The 18,772-nt window shown below is 36.3% G+C and overlaps 1 protein-coding gene across 6 annotated transcripts in view; it reads left to right on the top strand.

Moving 5' to 3' along the window:
• The window catches only part of INPP4B (inositol polyphosphate-4-phosphatase type II B), an 840,917-nt gene that overhangs the window by 392,821 nt on the left and 429,324 nt on the right, over positions 1-18,772 (top strand). For all 6 annotated transcript variants that reach the window (XM_023225976.3, XM_023225978.3, XM_023225977.3 and 3 more), the window contains one exon: positions 11,508-11,571. The gene's annotated coding sequence lies outside the window, so the exon portion shown is untranslated. The remainder of the gene's footprint in view (positions 1-11,507; positions 11,572-18,772) is intronic.

Below are 18,772 nucleotides of genomic sequence, written 5' to 3' on the forward strand. Positions count from 1 at the left end.
CCTAATACGAAACCTTGTCCGGTGAGCTGGGTAGAGCAATCTTACCACTCTCAGGCACCATGGCTGCAACGTCTGTTGGGGCTATTGTGCTGGTGATGGTCTGCTCTGAGGCCAAGGTCTTTTAGAGTTCCCCTTGCAGAGAGTTGCCCCCACAAAACATCTGCCTCAGTATAGAAGCATGGTGGGGGGTCGTGGAGTGGGCCAAAGGGATGCTCTCATTCCCTGTCTTGCATTTGTCCCTGTAGATAGTGTGTATCCCCAGGAGGAGTCTTACTTACCCTTTTCCATTTTGGAGATGTTCTCCTGGCTCTACGTTAAGCCCAGACAGGCTGGTGACCAGCTTTGCTCCTTTCTGCTCTCTGTGTTCCTCTGCTGCCTTGATGGATTTTGATGTGGTTGCTCAGATGATCAGCCTGTAGGGTCAATGTTCACTAGCCCTTTTGTTTCCTCTAGAAGCAGCACACGTGAGCTGCTTCTAGTCTGCCATTTTGGCCTTTCCCCCAAAAAGGAAATATCAACTACAAATCGGATGACACTGATAAGTTTTATTAATTTTCCTTAGTCATGTAGCTAATGACCTAAGGGATCTAATATTTATTAGAAGTCAAGTCATCAAATGTTGAGAGTCTAAATTGTCTTCATTAATTTATCTGAGAGACTGTGATTTTATAGGTAATAGGATTTAGGAGCAGTACCAAGACTGAAAATTGGTATTGCCAGAGTTCTAGTTTTGTGTAGTTTTTACTATTTTGTTTTGGGTAGCTACTTCAAGAAAAATTCATGAAGTAGAAAAGTTTTTATTTTCAAAATACAAATGTCTGCTTTTCTATTGGATTCCAAATTTCCTTTTAAACTATGGCCTCATGCAAGTTTGTATTCTTCTGATGGGAGTCAAAGAAATAATGATCTGAAGAGATATAGTGCCTCTGATTCAGTAATTCACATCTCTGCCTTGGAGCAACGGGTGGTTTCCGTAATCATAGATTGATACAGAATCAAAGGAAAAAGTATGTGCTGTAGATACAAGAGTCTTTTGAGTTGGGGAGCTATGTAATCATTCTGAGGCACTGGTATTGGTGATCTAAAGTGGGAACGTAAAGAATATTCAGATATTGGAGATACATTTGGGGAAAAATATTTCAGAAATGTATTTTCTTTTTCAGTATTAAAGAGGAACTTTTAACAGTCATATAATCAAGAGACAGAATGTTTTATTTTCTTCAAGAGATAGTACTTACTGGACTGAGTATCACTGACAATGACAACTTGGTCAGGGTATGGGGTAAAGGTAATTGAAATGGCAGATGGGTAATTGGACACAATGACTTTTTTTTTCTACAACCATCTTTACAGTACTTTTTGTAGCTTAAGATTCTGAGATATGCATATTTTTTCATTTGATGCTGTAAGCTACTGAAGATAAATTGATTTAGATTTTCTTTTTTCTTCATAAATGTGTTATTTTCTCTTTACTAAGTAAGACATACTTTTCCAAAGAATTTAAGAATTCCTAGAAATGTTCAACAAAGTGAAAATTTCACTGTAGTTTTGCCACCTGTAAAGTCAGTTTCCTTAGTTGCAGAGAATATACTCTAGCTAGTTTAAAGGGAAAAGGAATTCCTTTGAAAACATTACGCAGAGTGAACTTACCCAATAGGCGTACTGCTAAGGCCCACAATGCTTTGAAAATCTGAAAAAGAAAATAATTTGTAGGTTGAAAAATTTTTATTACATGATATTAATGTATCTTTATACCAATGCAGTCATAAACTAATATTATATAACATACATATGTGCGTGTTTGTGTATACTATGGAGGAAAGGGCTGGTGAAGGCAAGAGTGCCTAGGATCTATTAAAATCCTAAAGAACAGAGGCTCAGGCTTGGAGGGTGGGTACTCAGGAGCTCCAACCCCAGCCAAATACACATGAGCACTGCTCCAAAGAAATCTCACTGTGACTGCTGCTAGCACAGGTATCTCTGCCCATACTGCTGATGCTGGGCCTCAGGGCAGAACCTCTGCCCCCACCGTCTTGAGAGCTGGCAAAGGTGTCATCTCTCAGAATGCGTTGCTAGATGGATTCTTTTTTTGAGCTGAAGTCTTGGACAATGGTATCAGAAAAGCCTAGGCCATGTATTTGTTCTCTATGTGTAAGGAAGACTAAGAAGTGGATTTCTAGCATCCGTCTTGGTGATGTGTGAACTTGCAAGGTGGGATGTTTCCTTGACGTAGGAGAGATGTTCCAAATGTTTTGGATAGCCAAATGCACCACACAAAAATAACTACTGCCAACACATTGACATATTAGCATTTAGACTTTCTGGTATGCTAGGTTTTGTTTTCATTTAATACTTAAAAAAAAAAAAAGCTATAGCTGTAGAAACATGAATACTTACTGTGTGATAGGTATAGCTAACATTGTTTGAATTATCTATTTTGATCATTAATTAAAAATGACAGCATTTGGTGATAGCCAGTATTATTATTTTCCCATTTTATAGATGAAAAAAGCAGACTTAAGTTAGGTAACTTCTTCATGGAGATAAAGAATAGTAAGATGGAATTTTACGTGGAGTTTTACCTGCTACACAAACCATAGTCATAAATGAGATATACAACTTTTAATACAGCTTTTTACATTTAACATTTTGGTATAAGCCATTTTAAACTCTTCCTTAATGTCTTTTTAATAGTGACCTAGTATTCCATCAATTAGTTAATGCAATGTATTCAAAGATTTCTCTGTTGTTGAATATTTAGGATGTTTCTATTTCTTTGTTACTTTAGTCATATTGTGGTAATTTGTGTATATAACTTTTTTCTATATTTAGGATTATTTCTCTAGAATGGAAACCCAAAATTAGAATTACTAGATCAAATAATATGAAAACAGGTTTTGAAAAGCCAATGTCACACTTTTATTTAATGATGAAGAAACAAGCTCACTAATTTATTCAACATTCAACATATTTATTGCATGCCTCCCACATGTTTTCTGTGGTACCTATAATGTCATGATAAATATTTGACAGTCATTTGCCTAAACAGCATTATTGTATAGTGGGTATTAAAATAAGATGTGTCTGAAATGAGCATCTTGTGCTAACCACATATGGTGAGAATGCTTCCTAGATTTTCTGGGACAGGATAGGAACACTTTTAGAGTTCTTAGAAAACACTCTGGGAATGTAGGAAAGTAGCATTCAAAGCAATCTCAAAATAGCATCAAGTATGAACTTCTTCTTCTTTGCCAATTTGTTAGATGAAATATTGTTGATCATTATTTATAATGGTTATTTCCTTGAGTATTAATGAAGTTGAACATTTTTCATGTTTATTCATGAATTGTTCCTTCACTGTGAAGCATCTTTTAAATATTTCTCACTTGATATTTAGTATTTGTACAAAATAGATTTTGGTATATTGCTTTTGTTGCAAATAATTTTATGTCTGCTCCTATTTATTTTAACTAGGAAAGTTTTTTGCATAGCCCAATCTTCCAGGCATTTTCTTTATCATTTCTTCTAGCACTTATAAGATTCAGAAGTAGAGCTGACCCCTCCAAAAGGTGTAAAAATAATCAATTCCATTTTTCTTTATTTTTTTATTTTGTATTTACTTCCATAATACATCTGGAATTTATATCCCTGTCTACTGGGACACAATTGATTTTATTCCAAAAAGATAGGCAACTGTCTCAACAATCATTAAATAATTCATTTCTTTTTTATTAATTTGTGATGCTCACTTTATTATACACTGGGTTTAGGTTTGCTATCTATATGCAATTTTGAAGTCCTATGCCCATTTATATCAATTTCGATTGTAATACAAATAATTGTTAATTTTTCCCCACCAAACATCTGAAGGAAATATATTGTCCCTTTAATAATTAGCACAGTGCTTGGCATATGACAGGCATTATATATTTGTTGAATGAACGAATACATAAAATTGAATGTTTCTGGGATACCCATATTTTCCCTCTAATCTGTACATAACTTTCTCAGCCATTTCTTCACTGTGTCACATGTTATGTCACAAAATATATTTTATCATTACACAAAACATTTTATTAATATTCATGTTCAGAATATTCTTTATGATCTAGAATGCTTTCTTCAAATAAGCATTGGAAAATTTTAAGAGCTTCTAAAATTACTTTCATTAGAATTTTCATTGGAATTATACTAAAAATACAAATTAATTTGGAAGGAATTGATATTTATACTGTAAATAATTTCCCACTTACATATGTGTTACAGTTCTTTACTTCTCTTTATAGATTCTTATAATTTTCCTTACAGAGTTATTCATAATTTCTTTATTGATTTTGTTGTTACTGCTATAGTAATTTGGATTATTATTGCTGCTATTGGGAGCTGCATTCATTTGGAAATTTTATTTTCTATTTTTTGCTATTATATAGAAAAGTTATTGCTGCAAATTTGCCTTGCATCCTTGAATTTTGAGTTATTTTATTAATTCTAATATAATTTTTTTTTTTTTTTTTACAATTTTTCTGTTGACCTGAAGGCTATGTTGAGAATGCCATTGTCGGCTTAATCCTACTTTGCCTTTACAGTTAGGGATGGAAACTGAGCAACAACTATAAGATTTTTAAAACCTTTGGGAAATTAGATTTAATTTTAACATATATCTTAAAAGTAGTTTAATCTAGATTCTAGTAACTATATTTGAATAATTTCTAAGGCAAATATTTCAATGCTGTACCTATTATGGAACAAGTGTATGAGTTTCAGAACCCATGAAAACCCGTTGTCTTGGTTCATTTACATTGATATAAAGGAATACCTGAGGCTCGATTATTGATAAAGAGGTTTATTTGGCTTATGGTTCTGCAGGTGAATGAACACCTGCATCTGATGAAGGCTTCAGGCTACTTATATTCATGGTGGAAGGGGAAGGGGAGCCAGTGTGTGCGGAGATCACATGGTAAGAGAGGAAGCAAGAGAGAGCAAGAGGGGACGTTCTAGGTTCTTTTTAAGAATCAGCTCTTGTGGAAACTAATAAAGTGAGGACTCACTCCCTGTAGAAAGGGGCATTAATCTATTCATGAGGGATCCACCCCCATGACTAAGGCATCTCCCATTAGACCTCATCTCCATCATTTGGGATCTAATTTCAACATGAGGTTTGGAGAAACTAACATCCAAATCATAGCAGCCATATTGCAGAATTCTCTGACTTACACGGCGTGGTCTCTCCTTGATCTCTTCTAAATTCTGTCTCACTCAGCTTCTGCCTTTGCTATAATATCCCAAAACCTCTCACTGATTTGGGCCCTTAACCTGGAGTTATTCAGGCTATTTGGGGTCAGCACAAGGCCCAGTTTTCTTCCATGGGGTAAGATGGAAAAGACAAATAGTCATCTCTGACTTTAGCTATATCCCCATCACACCAGGATCCTGGAGTAGGGGAGAAAAAAAAAAAAAAAAGAGGGATGTTATGAAAACCTCATCCAGGGCTGTGTTAATTTGCTTTTGCATCATGGTAAAGAAACACTTGGAGCTGGGTAATTTATAAGAAAAAGAGGTTTAGGGCCGGGCGTGGTGTCTCAACACCTGTAATCCCAGCACTTTGGGAGGACAAGGTGCGTGGATCATGAGGTCAGGAGATTGAGACCATCCTGGCTAATATGGTGAAACCCCGTCTCTACTAAAAATACAAAAAATTAGCCGGGCGTGGTGGGGGGCACCTGTAGTCCCAGCTACTTGGGAGGCTGAGGCAAGAGAATGGCGTGAACCCGGGAGGTGGAGCTTGCAGTGAGCAGAGATCGCCCCACTGCACTCCAGCCTGGGTGACAGAGGGAGACTCCATATCAAAAAAAAAAAAAAAAAAAAAAAAAAAGGGGGGGGGGGTTAATTGGTCCATGGTTTTTCAGGCTTTACAGGAGGCATAGTACTGGAAATCTGCTCCTGATGAGATCTCAGAAAGCTTCCACTCATGGTGGAAGGCAAAGGAGAAGCAGGCACATCACATGGTGAGAAGGGGAGCAAGAGAGAGAGGGGAGGTACCAAATTCTTTTGAATAACCAGATATTGCATGAAGTTAGAGCAAGAACTCACTTATCACCAAGAGCGTGGTACTAAGCCATTCGTGAGCGATCCTCTTCCATGATCCAGTCACCTCTGACCAGGCCCACCTTCAACAACGAGAATCACATTTCAACATGAGATTTGAAGGGCACAAACATCCAAACCACATCATTTTGTCCCTGGACTCCCAAATCTCATGTCTTTCTCACATTTCAAAATACAAATCATGCCTTTCCAATAGTCCCCTAAAGTCTTAACTCATGCAAACATTAACTCAAAAGTCTCAAGTCTAAAGTCTAGTCTGGAAATTAGTTTCTTCCATCTATGAGCCTGTGAGATAAACAAACAAACAAAAATCTAGTTATTGACACTCAAGATACGATGGTGGTATAAGCATTGGGTAAACCTTCTCATTCCAAAAGGGGAGAAAATTGGCCAAAATGGGGGGCAATAGGTCCCACACAAGTCAGAAACCCAGCAGGGCTGTCATTAAATCTTAAAGCTTCAAAACAATCTCCTTTGACCTCATGTCCCACATCTTGGTGTGAGGGCTGACTCTCATGGACTTAGGAAGCCCTGCCCTTGTGGCTTCTGTGGGTCCACATGGCTGCTCTCCTAGGCTAGAGTTGAGTGCCTGCAGCTTTTCCATGCTGAAGCTGCAATCTACTGGTGGCTTTACCATTCTCAGGTCTGGAGTTCAGTGACCCCCTTACCACAGCTCTACTAGGCAGTGCCCTGGTGCAGACTCTTTGTGGGTCTCCAATCCCACATTACCCCTCAGCATTCCCCTAGTAGAGTTTCTCTGTTGGGACTCTGCACTAGTGATAGACTTCTACTTGGGCAACCAAGCTTTCCTATACATCCTCTAAAATCTAGGTGGGAGTGGCCAAGGCTCTTTCACTCTTGTATTATGTGCACCTGCAGGCTTAACACCATGTAGAAGCAACCAAGGTGTATGACAGCTTGTGCTCTTCAAAGTGGCAGCCTGAGCTATACCTGTACCTGAATCCCATTGAGTCAAGGTTAGAGATGGAGTGGCCAGGATGTGGGAAGCAGTATCCCAAGGCTGATAAGGGCAATGGGGCCCGTTCAGGGCCTATTCTTTCCTCCTAGGCCTCTGGGCCTATGATGGCAGGGGCTTCCTTGAAGACTTGTAAAATGCCTTTGAGACCTTTTTTCCATTGTGTTAGGTATTTGCACTTGGCTCCCTTTTAGTCATGCCAGTCTCTCTAGCAAGTAGTTCCTCTGCAGCTTGCTTGAATTCCTTTTCCGAAAGTGCTTTTTCTCTGCCACATGGCCAGGCTGCAAATTTTTCAAACTTTTACTTTACTTTTACTGCTTCCCTTTTAATTGTAAGTTCTAATTTTAAGTCATTTATTTGCCCTTGTATCTCATTTAGGTTGTTAGAAACAGCCAGATCACATATTGAATGCTTTGCTACTTAGAAATTTCTTCTGCCAGATACCCTAAGTCATCAGTCTTAAATTCAAATTTCCACAGATTCCTAGGACTTGGACAGAATGCAACCAAGTTCTTTGTTAGAGAATAAGAAGGGTGACCTTTACTCTGGTTCCCAATAAGTTTCCCATTTTCACCTGAGATCTCTTTAGCCTGGACATCAATGTCTGTATCTCTGTCAGCAGTTTTATCACAACCATTTAACCAGTCTCTAAGAAGTTCCAAATTTTTCCTCATCTTCCTGCTTCTTCTGAGCCTTCCAAACTCTTTCAGCCTCTGCCGATTATCCACTTCCAAAGCTGCTTCCATATTTTCTGGAACCTTTATAGCAACACCCCATTCCTCAGTACCAATTTTCTGTCTTAGTTTGCTTTTGCATTGCCATAAAGGAATATCTGAGGCTAGGTAATTTGTAAATGAAAGAGATTTATTTGGTTCACAGTTCTGTAGATTCCATAGGAAGTGTGGTGACAGGATTTGCTTCTGGTGAGGCCTCAGAAAGCTTCCAATTGTGGTAGAAGGCAAAGGAGAAGCAGGCACATAGATGGTGAGAGATGGAGCAAGGTGGGGAGGAGGTGTCACACTCTTCTAAACAACCAAATATCATGTGAACTTGGAGCAAGAACTCACTTATCACCAAGGGGATGTTGCTAAGTCATTCATGAGGGATCCTCCCCCAGGATCCAGTCACCTTCCACTAGGCCTCACTTCCAATGTTGGGAATCACATTTCAACCTGAGATTTGGAATAGACAAATATCCAAACCCCATATCAAGGGCCACAAAAGGAATGGATACAGGGACCAAAGAAGGCACTAGCCTATATAGAATAAGGTAGAAGCATAATAGGAGGCCACCTCAATTTTTTTGAATATTATGCATTTTGATTCTAAACAGTAATGTTCAATTCAGTTTAACACTCAGAAGTTGTTTAACATAGAAGTTTGAATTTTCTACTGAAAGAAAACTTTTATGTCCTAATTAAAGAAAATATCCTATTTGGTCATTTGTCATGAAGATAATGATAAATGTTAAATAAGACCTTATTTGCATTAACTCTGTGGGATGTGTATTTAAGGTGACTATACACTTCAATGGGTTTTAGTAAATATTGGTTCTTGCTACGTGATGGGAGCTGACAAGTAATGAATGACTCCATAATGGGAACAAAAAAAAAGTCTGAAAGACTCAGACTCACATAAGACAGTTGGCCTTTCTGCATCATAAACTTTTGTCCTTTGGACTTGCAGAGCTATTCAGTTTGTATTTGATGTGTTTATTCATTGTTCTATAGAGTGTTACCCTTCTTCAGTATGCATTACTGGTATTTAAAAAAAATTATTCAAAGGCTTCTTTGGACACTATGGACTATATGAGACTATGCTGGCCTCTATGTGTTCTTATTTTATTTGCAAGTTAAACTCATCACCTTTGCAGAAGTGATGTCAGCTGAAACATCCAGAAGAGATGTGCAGTCTGTTCTGTTAATAAGGACAGGACACTGCCATCTACTTTGTACAACAGAGCACAATGCCTAGCTTTGGGTGGATTTGAAAAAGATGAAAGATAAATTATGATGTTGTTCAAGTGTTAAAATAAAACTCCTATCTCAGACACTTAAGGACCACAAAACTTTGACCAAAGTGTCTTGTAAAGTCTACCTGATGAAAGTTTGATATAGCAAATATGTGACTTTTCTATATTATTTTCTGTTTTGAGTTTAGTAATAGATGGTTTGTATTTTCTGCAGTTGCAACTAGGTGATCAGTTTCATGATTTCTCTTATTATGAAACATGTTTTTTTCTTAACACTTATCTTAAAAGCAACTCTGGGTCTACCAGGCTCAAAAAATGAGAAAACTTAAGAAAAATTGGAATATTTTGTTTTCCCCAAATTAAAGGAGGCCTGGTGTAATTTAAAGCTTATTCTCTGTAGTTTCACCTTCTTATATTGAAAACAATACAGAATGATGAGAGATATATGATAATATGAATGAGAAAATTGTATATCTCATCTGCATTATTGACATTACTAGGGGAAAGTTTCTTTCAAATAATGTACAATGGTGAAATAACAACTTTAATCCAATGAGTTACTACATCTTTTGACCAAATAGTATGAAATCTTGGCAACTGATAGTAAATTTATAATTTGAAAACTGTTCCTGATAATAAAATAGAAAAAAGAACCAGGTAACTTTTTTTATACACTTATTGAATTAGATATAATAGTAAATGTATTTATTTATAGCATGATATATAGTGGTAAAATGCCCAAACTCTGAAACTAGATCAGTGGGGTTTTTTTCTTTTCTTTTCTTTTTTTTTTTTTTGAGACAGAGTCTCTCTCTATCACCCAAGCTGGAGTGCAGTGGCCGGATCTCAGCTCACTGCAAGCTCCGCCTCCTGGGTTTACACGATTCTCCTGCCTCAGCCTCCCATGTAGCTGGGACTACAGGTGCCTGCCACCTCTCCCAGCTAGTTTTTTGTATTTTTTACTAGAGATGGGGTTTCACCGGGTTAGCCAGGATGGTCTTGATCTACTGACCTCGTGATCCGCCCGTCTTGGCCTCCCAAAGTGCACTTTGAGAGATCAGTGGTTTTAAATTCAAATAGTACCCTTTACCTGTGGGACTCTGACTGAATCACTTCACCTGTCTTTGCCAAATTCTCTCTATGTAGTAATAATGGTAGCTCCCTCATAGGGTGCTTGTATTGGGGGTCCTCAAGACCGCCTTTAGGCTTGATGATTTACTAATGTATCAGTCTGCTATCATGCTGCTAATAAAGACATACCTGAGACTGGGTAATTTATAAAGGAAAGAAGTTTAATTGAGTCACAGTTCTGCAGGACTGGGGAGGCCTCAGGAAACTTACAATTATGATGGAAGGGGAAGCAAGCATGTCCTTCACATGGTGGCAGCAAGTAGAAATGCAGAGCAAAAGGGGGAAAATCCCCTTATAAAACCATAAGATCTTGTGAGAACTCACTCACTATCACGAGAACAGCAGCACTGGGTAACCACCCCCATGATTCAATTACCTCCCACCAGGTCCCTCCCACAACATGTGGAGATTATGGGAGCTACAATTCATGATGAGATTTGGATGGGGACACAGCCAAACCATATCATCTAAGATACAGAAAAGCTGTATAATCATAGTCATGCTTTCTTATAGTGAAAGTATACAAATTAAGAACAGCAAAGAGAAAAGGTTCATGGTGCAAAGTCCAGGAACAAACTCCCAGGTATCCTCTCCCAGTGGAGTCACATGGAGATGTGATTAAAGCTACCAACAAAATGATATGTAACCCATGAAGTGTGGTAAACCAGAGAAGCTCAGTTAAGCTTTGGTTTCTAGAGTTCTATTAGATATCACTCACATAAGCATGCAGCACTGGATGATTCAGACACCAGACCCCCTTCCCACAAGCAAAAATAAATGTTCACCATAAATCACATTTTAGAATAAATTTATCTGGTCCAACTGAAACAGCATAGCCTAAGGCCTCATGCATACAAAACACTTACCAGGTAGACTTTTCCAGGAGTTCGGAGGTTATCTCCCAGAAGCTAACCGAAGGCCAGACCTGAAGATTCACCTTTCTTTGTGATGGGCAGAGTTTGAGTAACTCAGGCCTGCTGAGTTAACCCTTTCTTGCTGAGTAGTTATGAGGAATAAATGAGTTAATCCATGTAACTTAAAATAGTGCCTGGCATAGGATAGTACTTGGCACACTTAAGCAGCAAACAAGGATCAGCTATAATTTATTCTAGAGGAGCTTTACGGGCTGAATAAAGCTGACTAATTTGGGATAGAAATAAGAAATAGCTATGTTCCATGAATCTTGTGATGATGATAACTCCCCAAGTTTGAATGACGGGTACTATAAGCATATATATTAAACACTTTACCTATGGGTGCTTTAGTAAGAAGATTTCCAGTAAACACTAAATCCTGACTTTTTTTTCCTTTTGTTTTTTGCAGAGCCTTGAAACCAGCAAAACAATAATCGAAGAGCAATTCTGTCAAGGAAAACACCATAAATCAGGTACAAGAGTCATTCTTAACATATAACATTAACACATTATATTCATTTCAACTGATGATTAATTCAAACTTATTAACCAAATATTTTACAATAATGCCAGTTAGGTGTTTTAGCATATGTGTGACTGCATGTTATAGATGAGTGGCCACAGTTTTATAGGTAAATTAATTTCTATAAATACATTAAACTAATTTTGAGGTAGGCCAGGCCTACCATAGGCAGAAATGTGAAGAAATTAAAAAAAGTAATATTATTACTTATCAAATCAATGCATATACACTAAAGTTTTGTTATTTGGGAAACACTCATCTGTAAGGCGATTTTCTAGAATTGGACAAATCAGGCAGTACTTACATTCCAGTAGAGGAGATTCAGTAGATATCAATATATAAGTAAAAGTGGTGGTAAGTGCTATAATGTAAAATAACAGAATTCTATGGGATAAATTATTGGGAGACAAATAAAGAATTTACTGTGGATTGGGTAGACAGAGGCTATTTCTCTGGAAGATGACATTTAAACTGAGACCTAAAGTATGAGAATAAAGAACCCCAGGTAGGTGGAACAGCATGGAATAAAGAAAATAAATGAAGAAAAAAAAGAAAACAATTAAAAGAAGAATAGTGTGGCTACAGTAAAGTCACAGAAGGGAAGACAGATATAAATGAAGCTGGGCTGAAAATAAGATGAAAAGCCCAGCCCCATAGGTCCTTAATATCCATCGTAAGATGCCTTTGGACTTGCTCTGCTTGCATTTCTGTGTGATGTAATTTGGTTTTCTCTCCTGGTTCCCTGAATATAGATGCTTTCGAATCTGTCACCTGACCTCACTTTACCCCAACGTGTGTGTGTGTGTGTGTTTGTACTGTTATTTAACTTAATATTTCCTGAAGTCATTTCCAGGATTATATTGGGAAATCTTTCAAAAGTTTACTTGGGAATATGCATTTTAAGAGGTTTCTTTTGTACCTGAGACTGGCCTGCTTTTAGGGAACTTGACCTATTTTATGGCTATGTGCATTAAAGTGTGTTAGATAATTTTCTAGAATCTAGATAATGCAAGCCAGAAAAAATCTGTGTGCTTCATTGGTTTATTTCTTTTCCAGCTGAAGATTTTTCTTGACCTTAATTATATGGTTAATTGCCTCAAATCCTGATTATACTTTACATGTGAAAATATAGCCTCAGGTATCAAGAACAACTGGAGTAAAAGCTTCCTAAATAATTTTCAACATTAGCATTAGTAATATTGGTTCTCTTAAACCAAACAGAGAACATCTACACAAATAACTGTTTGCATCTCAGTTAATCTGAATCATATTTCTTTCCTTTGAAAATGCTTATTCTCTTTGATTTATAAAGTTTTATAATGCAGGCTTCTGAAAAAGTCCTAAAGTAAAGCAAATGACTTGGGGTAATGCCTACTTTAGTACTTTAAAGAATGATTTGATCTTTAAGAAATAGCTATGTTCCATGAATCTCACTCTGTCACTCAGGGTCTCACTCTTGTCACTTAGGCTGGATTGCAGTGGCGCAGTCATGGGTCACTGCAGCTTTCACCTCCCAGGATCAGCTGATCTTCCCACCTCAGCCTCTCTCAGTAGCTGGGACTACAGGCATGCACCACCATGCCGTCTAATTTTTTTGTAGAGATGGGGTTTTGGCATGTTTCCATTCTTGTCTTGAATACCTGAGCTCAAGTGATCAGCCCATCTTGGCCTGCCAAAGTGCTGGGATTATTGGTGTTAGCTATCATGCCGGGCCAATGATTTGATTTTATATAAAATGTGGAGATTCTGTCTTTGCAACACTAAAAGTCTGAAAAATCCAGAGTAGATTTATGCTTATTCTAGCAGAGAAATTTTCAGCATATGTGTTAGAAAGAGCATCGACTTTTTTAGACCAATTCAGCATCTTCCAATTAAGTTGACTGTTATTAAAAACTGAGACAAACATCACAGAATTTCCTAGGATTTCATAACTTACAGACAAAATGGCTTGTTTCATTCCAGAAAGACAAGAGACAGCTGCTTTTTAATTACTACTCTTGCCATTTGCTTTCTACTAGAGATGTGTCTCAAACATGGAATCTAATTAGAAATCTTAATTGAAAATGGATTCTTAAAAAAGAAAAGAAAGAAAATAGACCAACATTGAACCATAAATGTAGGAAGAAAAACATCATATCCAGCCGGATTGAATAATCACCCATCTGAAAATTAGTTGGCCTCTGGGGAGCATGTTTTTGACACCAAACTGAACTTTACTGTTTCCTTTTTCAGGAGGAATTTTCCAAACCAAATGATGAGTCTTGTAATCTGTAAATTATAGTTTTTAGAGATTATATTTTTCTCAGGATAAAAGCAATGGTTGTGAATTTTGAAGCCTGGGTTAAATCCCAGCTGCTTTACTTGTTTCTAGTGTGACCTTGGACAAATGTTGTAACTATTCTTAATCTCAGTTAACTCTTCTCTAAAATGGGATTTGCAAATTCTGTTTTCCAAGATTGTTTCTGTCTTGTTGCTCTCTTAACTGACACATTGACTGGTACATAGTAGCCTATCTAGATATAGTAAGCTCTAGAAAGGAAGGGAAGGAAGTTTAAAAAGCAAGGAGGCTAACTTTAAGAACATATAGCTAAGACAATATTGCAAATACAAAACATTGAGAAAGTGCTTATTGATTCTGTACACTGGAGGCAAAGACTTAAAGGCACATTCATTTATCCTTTTATTAAAACTACTTTTTCTTGCAGATGTTCTAGATTCTGCTATCCAGATTTAAACTCCAGTTAGAGGCATAGTAACATATAATTTCTGAGTTACAGCACTTTGCATGCTGCTAAGTTGATAGATGCTCAACTAATATTTGATTGATTGAGTGAAGCTATGAACTAACAGTGCTAGGATGCAAACAGCCCAAATTGTCCTATTCTCTGGTTTACAAACATCGTATCTAACATCTAGAGTAAGAGAAATTACACTTCTCTGTGACTTTTTTCATTCATTCATAGTAGAGATTCTAGTCAGACCGAATAATCACCCATCTGAAAATGTACTGTTTCTGCGTGTACTGCTACCATCAGACTGGCCAGTTTGCTATTATTTGTGTATATTCCACATTACTACATTTTTGTCTTTACTCACATTTTTTAATATCTTCTATTATCAATATTCTCTTCCCTATTTTTCTTTCCCATTCTTCCTCCTTTCTTCTTCATTTCATTCTTCCTCCTCTTCCTTCCTTTTATTGACCCTCATGTTTTTGATGCAAAAATTTATTAAATTCTTATAAAAATAATTGTCTCCATGAAACTGTCTTAGATATTTCCTGAGATAATGATCTTATCACCTTTGTTTTGTTTTCATTTGTTTGTTTTCAGGCACTGTCCTTTGATCCGTATCTGTGAAAACGGAGCCTGAAATACAGCCAGTGGAAGTCAAGCCACATAATATGTTAACGCCTCTTTCCTTCTATCCTCTACTCTACCCTTAACCTTTACTAACAAACAAACAAAAAGAAAAACACCAAGGGAGTGTCCCACTGGCAAAGCCTGCAGCTTCCTTCCACTGGAGTAAAAGCTTCCACACTGCTTTCTAGGTTACTGGTGGGATGAATTTAGGCCATGATCACCAGGCTGCAGCCATATCAGTTGTCTGAGTCAGGTTGGCTTTTTGAATGAGTCCTTAATTTTTGTTACTGTTTTCCTCAAAGTCAGGAGCCAGGCTCTGCAGCACAGTGAGCTAGGTGTCTTAATTCCCAAGACACCTGCCTGCATCTGTTTCCATGTGGACTTAACTTATTTTGAGTATTTCGCCCTGATTTATGACTTGGATATACACATGACGCTGACAACTGCTCCTCCATAGAAGCCTGTTCTACCATTTTTCTATCAGCCACACCAAACCCAAGGGAGCTTCTTTTTTATCGATGTGTATTCAGATCAAATTGAAGCATATCAATTAAATCGTGGCAACTGTTGGCTCCTTTGTAGATGAGTGAATATTTCTGTCCCAGTTTTATCCTTCTTACTGCCTTGTCAAAGGGATTTCTGTTTGCTACTTTTTTTATTCCTGCAATTCTTTTCATTGATTTCACATTTGTTATTATCAAAGGTTTCAAATTGTTCCTCTCTTAGGCCATTTCCCACTCTCCTGGCCATATTAATAATAAATATAATTAAAATAAATAATACCATAATATTTAATGACCCCTTCTAAAATACTTTTTATTTTTATTCACTGTTTAAAAATTTACATACAGTAAACTTTTCACCTTTGGCACACAGTTCTTTGAGTTTTGACAAATGCACACATTTGTGCAGCCACCACCACAATCAAGGCACAGAACACTTAATGTTATCACATAAAACTTCCCTCTTCCTGTTCATTTATGGTCAAATTATTTTGCTTACTTACTGGACTTTTTCTATACCTTTGATTCTGTCTTTTATATTTATGCCATTAAAATAGAATTATACGGTACACAGCCTTTTGAGCTGGCCACCTTTTACTTACCATATTGTGCTTGACATTCACCCATTTGTCTCTTTATTCCTTTTTATTTTATTTTACAGGTTTATTACTATGTAATTGTCCTTTTACTATTTGAAGATCTTTGGGGTTATTTTGGATTTTTAGTTATTTTTTAAAAACCACTAAAAGCGTCTGCATCCAGGTTTTTGAGTAATCAAAGATTTCATTTCTCTTGACTAAACACCTAGAAGTTAGATTGCTGAGTCATATTGTAGATGTGTATTTAATTTTATAAGAAACTACCAGACTGGGGCAGGTATGATAGCTCACGCCCAGAATCCCAGCACTTTTGGAGGCCAAGGTGGGAGGATTGCTTGAGCTCAGAAGTTTGAGACCAGCCTGGTTAACATAGTGAAACACTGTCTTTAAAAAACAAAAACTAAAACTAAAAAAGAGCTACCAGATATTTCCCCAAAGTAACTATACTATTTTGTGTTCCCACTTGCAGTATGTGAGAGATCTAGTTGGTTAACACCCTTACCAGAGATTGGTATTGTCAGTCTTCTAGAATGATTTATAGTTATTCTAATATGTATGTAGTGATAGTTCTCTGTGATTTTAATTTGTATATTCTTAATAACTAATGACACAACATTTTTTCCATGTGCTTATTTACCATTAATATATCTTACATGTTTTATTTGGTGTAGTGTCTATTTAAATTATTTGTCCATTGTTTTTTAGTGAATATTTTTGTTTCTCATAGAGTTCTAAAAGGTCACTAAATATTCCATATTGAAATTCCTGATTGCATATAAGTTTTGCAGATATTTTTTCCAATATGTAGCTTGTCTTTTCATTTTCTCAACAGCGTATTTCACAGAGTGGAAGTTTTTAACTTCAATAAAGTCAACTTTACAAATGATTTTCTTTTATGGATTATATTATGTTTTGTGTTATATTAACAAATCTTCACCAAGGTCTATAGGATTTTCTCCTATATTTTTCTGTATAAGCTTTATAGTTTTAGGTTTTGTATTCAGATTATTAATAGTAAGTTAATTGTATAAGGTCTGAAATGTGTTCTCTTTTTTGTTTCTTTGCACATAGGTATTCAATTGTTACACTATTTATTTAAATAATTATTTTTTCTATCCGTTGACTTGCCTTTGAATCTGTAAAAAAATAATTGATTATGTAAGCGTGTATTGTCTCTGTCTTATTATTCTGTAACTATTCTTCTTCCAAGGTCTTGTTATATTTTAAATTAAGTAGTTTGAGTTCTTTGATTTCATTCTGCTTTCTCAAAACTTTGCTATTCATTGTTTGCCTTTCCATATATAGTTTAGAATTAGCTTTTTCTTGATATCTACTAATATTCTTGCTTGGATTTTGATTTATTTATATTCAATCATCTATAGATCCATTTGGGCAAAATTGAACTTTTACCAATGATGAGTCTTCGAATCCATGAGCACAGTCTATCTATCTATTTAAATAGATCTTATTTATTTCTTTCATCAATATTTATAGATTATAGCACACAGATTCTATATAAATAACAAAACTGAATGAAGTTTTATATTCTTTATATTTTATATTCTATATGAAGAACATAAAGAACAAAACTGGAGGAATCACATTACCTGACTTCAAATTATATTACAAGGCTATAGTAATATAACAGCTATAGTAATATAAAGGCTATAGTAAAATACAGCATGATACTGGCATAAAAACAGACACATAGACCAATAAACAGAATAGAGAGCCCAAAAACAGAGCCACACACCTACAGTGAACTCAGTTTTGACAAACGTGTCAAGAACATACACTGTGGAAAAGACAGTATTTTCAATAAATGAGGCTGGAAAAACTGTATATTCATAAGCAAAAGAATGAAGCTAGATACCTATCTGTCACCATATACAAATAAAAATGAATTAAAGATTTACATCTAAGACCTCAAACTATGAAACTACTATAAGAAAACATTGGGACTCTGCAGGATATTGGTCTGGGCAATATTTCTTGAGCAGTACTCCACAAGCATAGACAACCAAAGCAAAAATGGACAAATGGGATCACATCAAGTTAAAAAGCTTCTGTGCAGCAATGGAAACAGTCTACAATATGAAGAGACAATTCACAGAATGGGAGAAAATATTTGCATACCGCCTATCAGACAAGGGGTTAATAATCAGAATACATAAGGATCTGAAACAACTCTATAGAAAAAAATCTAATAATACTATCAAAAATGGGCTAAATATTTGAATAGACATTTCTCAAAAGAAGACACACAAATAGCAAACAAGTATATGAAAAGGTGCTTAACATCACTTATCATAAGAGAAATGCAAACCAAAACTGCAATGATATATCATTTCACTGCAGTTAAAATGCTTTTTATCCAAAAGACAGGAAATAACGAATGCTGGCCAGAATGTGGAGAAAGGGAACCCTCATACACTGCTGGAGGAAATGTAAGCTAGTACAATCACTATGAAAGACAGTTTGGTGTTTCCTTGTTTCCTCAAAAGACTAAAAATATAGCTACCATATGATCCAGCAATCTCACTGCTAGGTATATACCCACAAGAAAGAAAAACAGTATATAGAAGAGATATCTGCATTCCCATGTTTGTTGTAGCACTGGTTACAATAGTTGGAACCATCCTAAGTGTCCATAAACAGATGAATAGATAAAGAAAATGTGGTACATA

This window comes from Piliocolobus tephrosceles, chromosome 3 (genome assembly GCF_002776525.5).
Source record: "Piliocolobus tephrosceles isolate RC106 chromosome 3, ASM277652v3, whole genome shotgun sequence".
NCBI lineage: Eukaryota > Metazoa > Chordata > Mammalia > Primates > Cercopithecidae > Piliocolobus > Piliocolobus tephrosceles.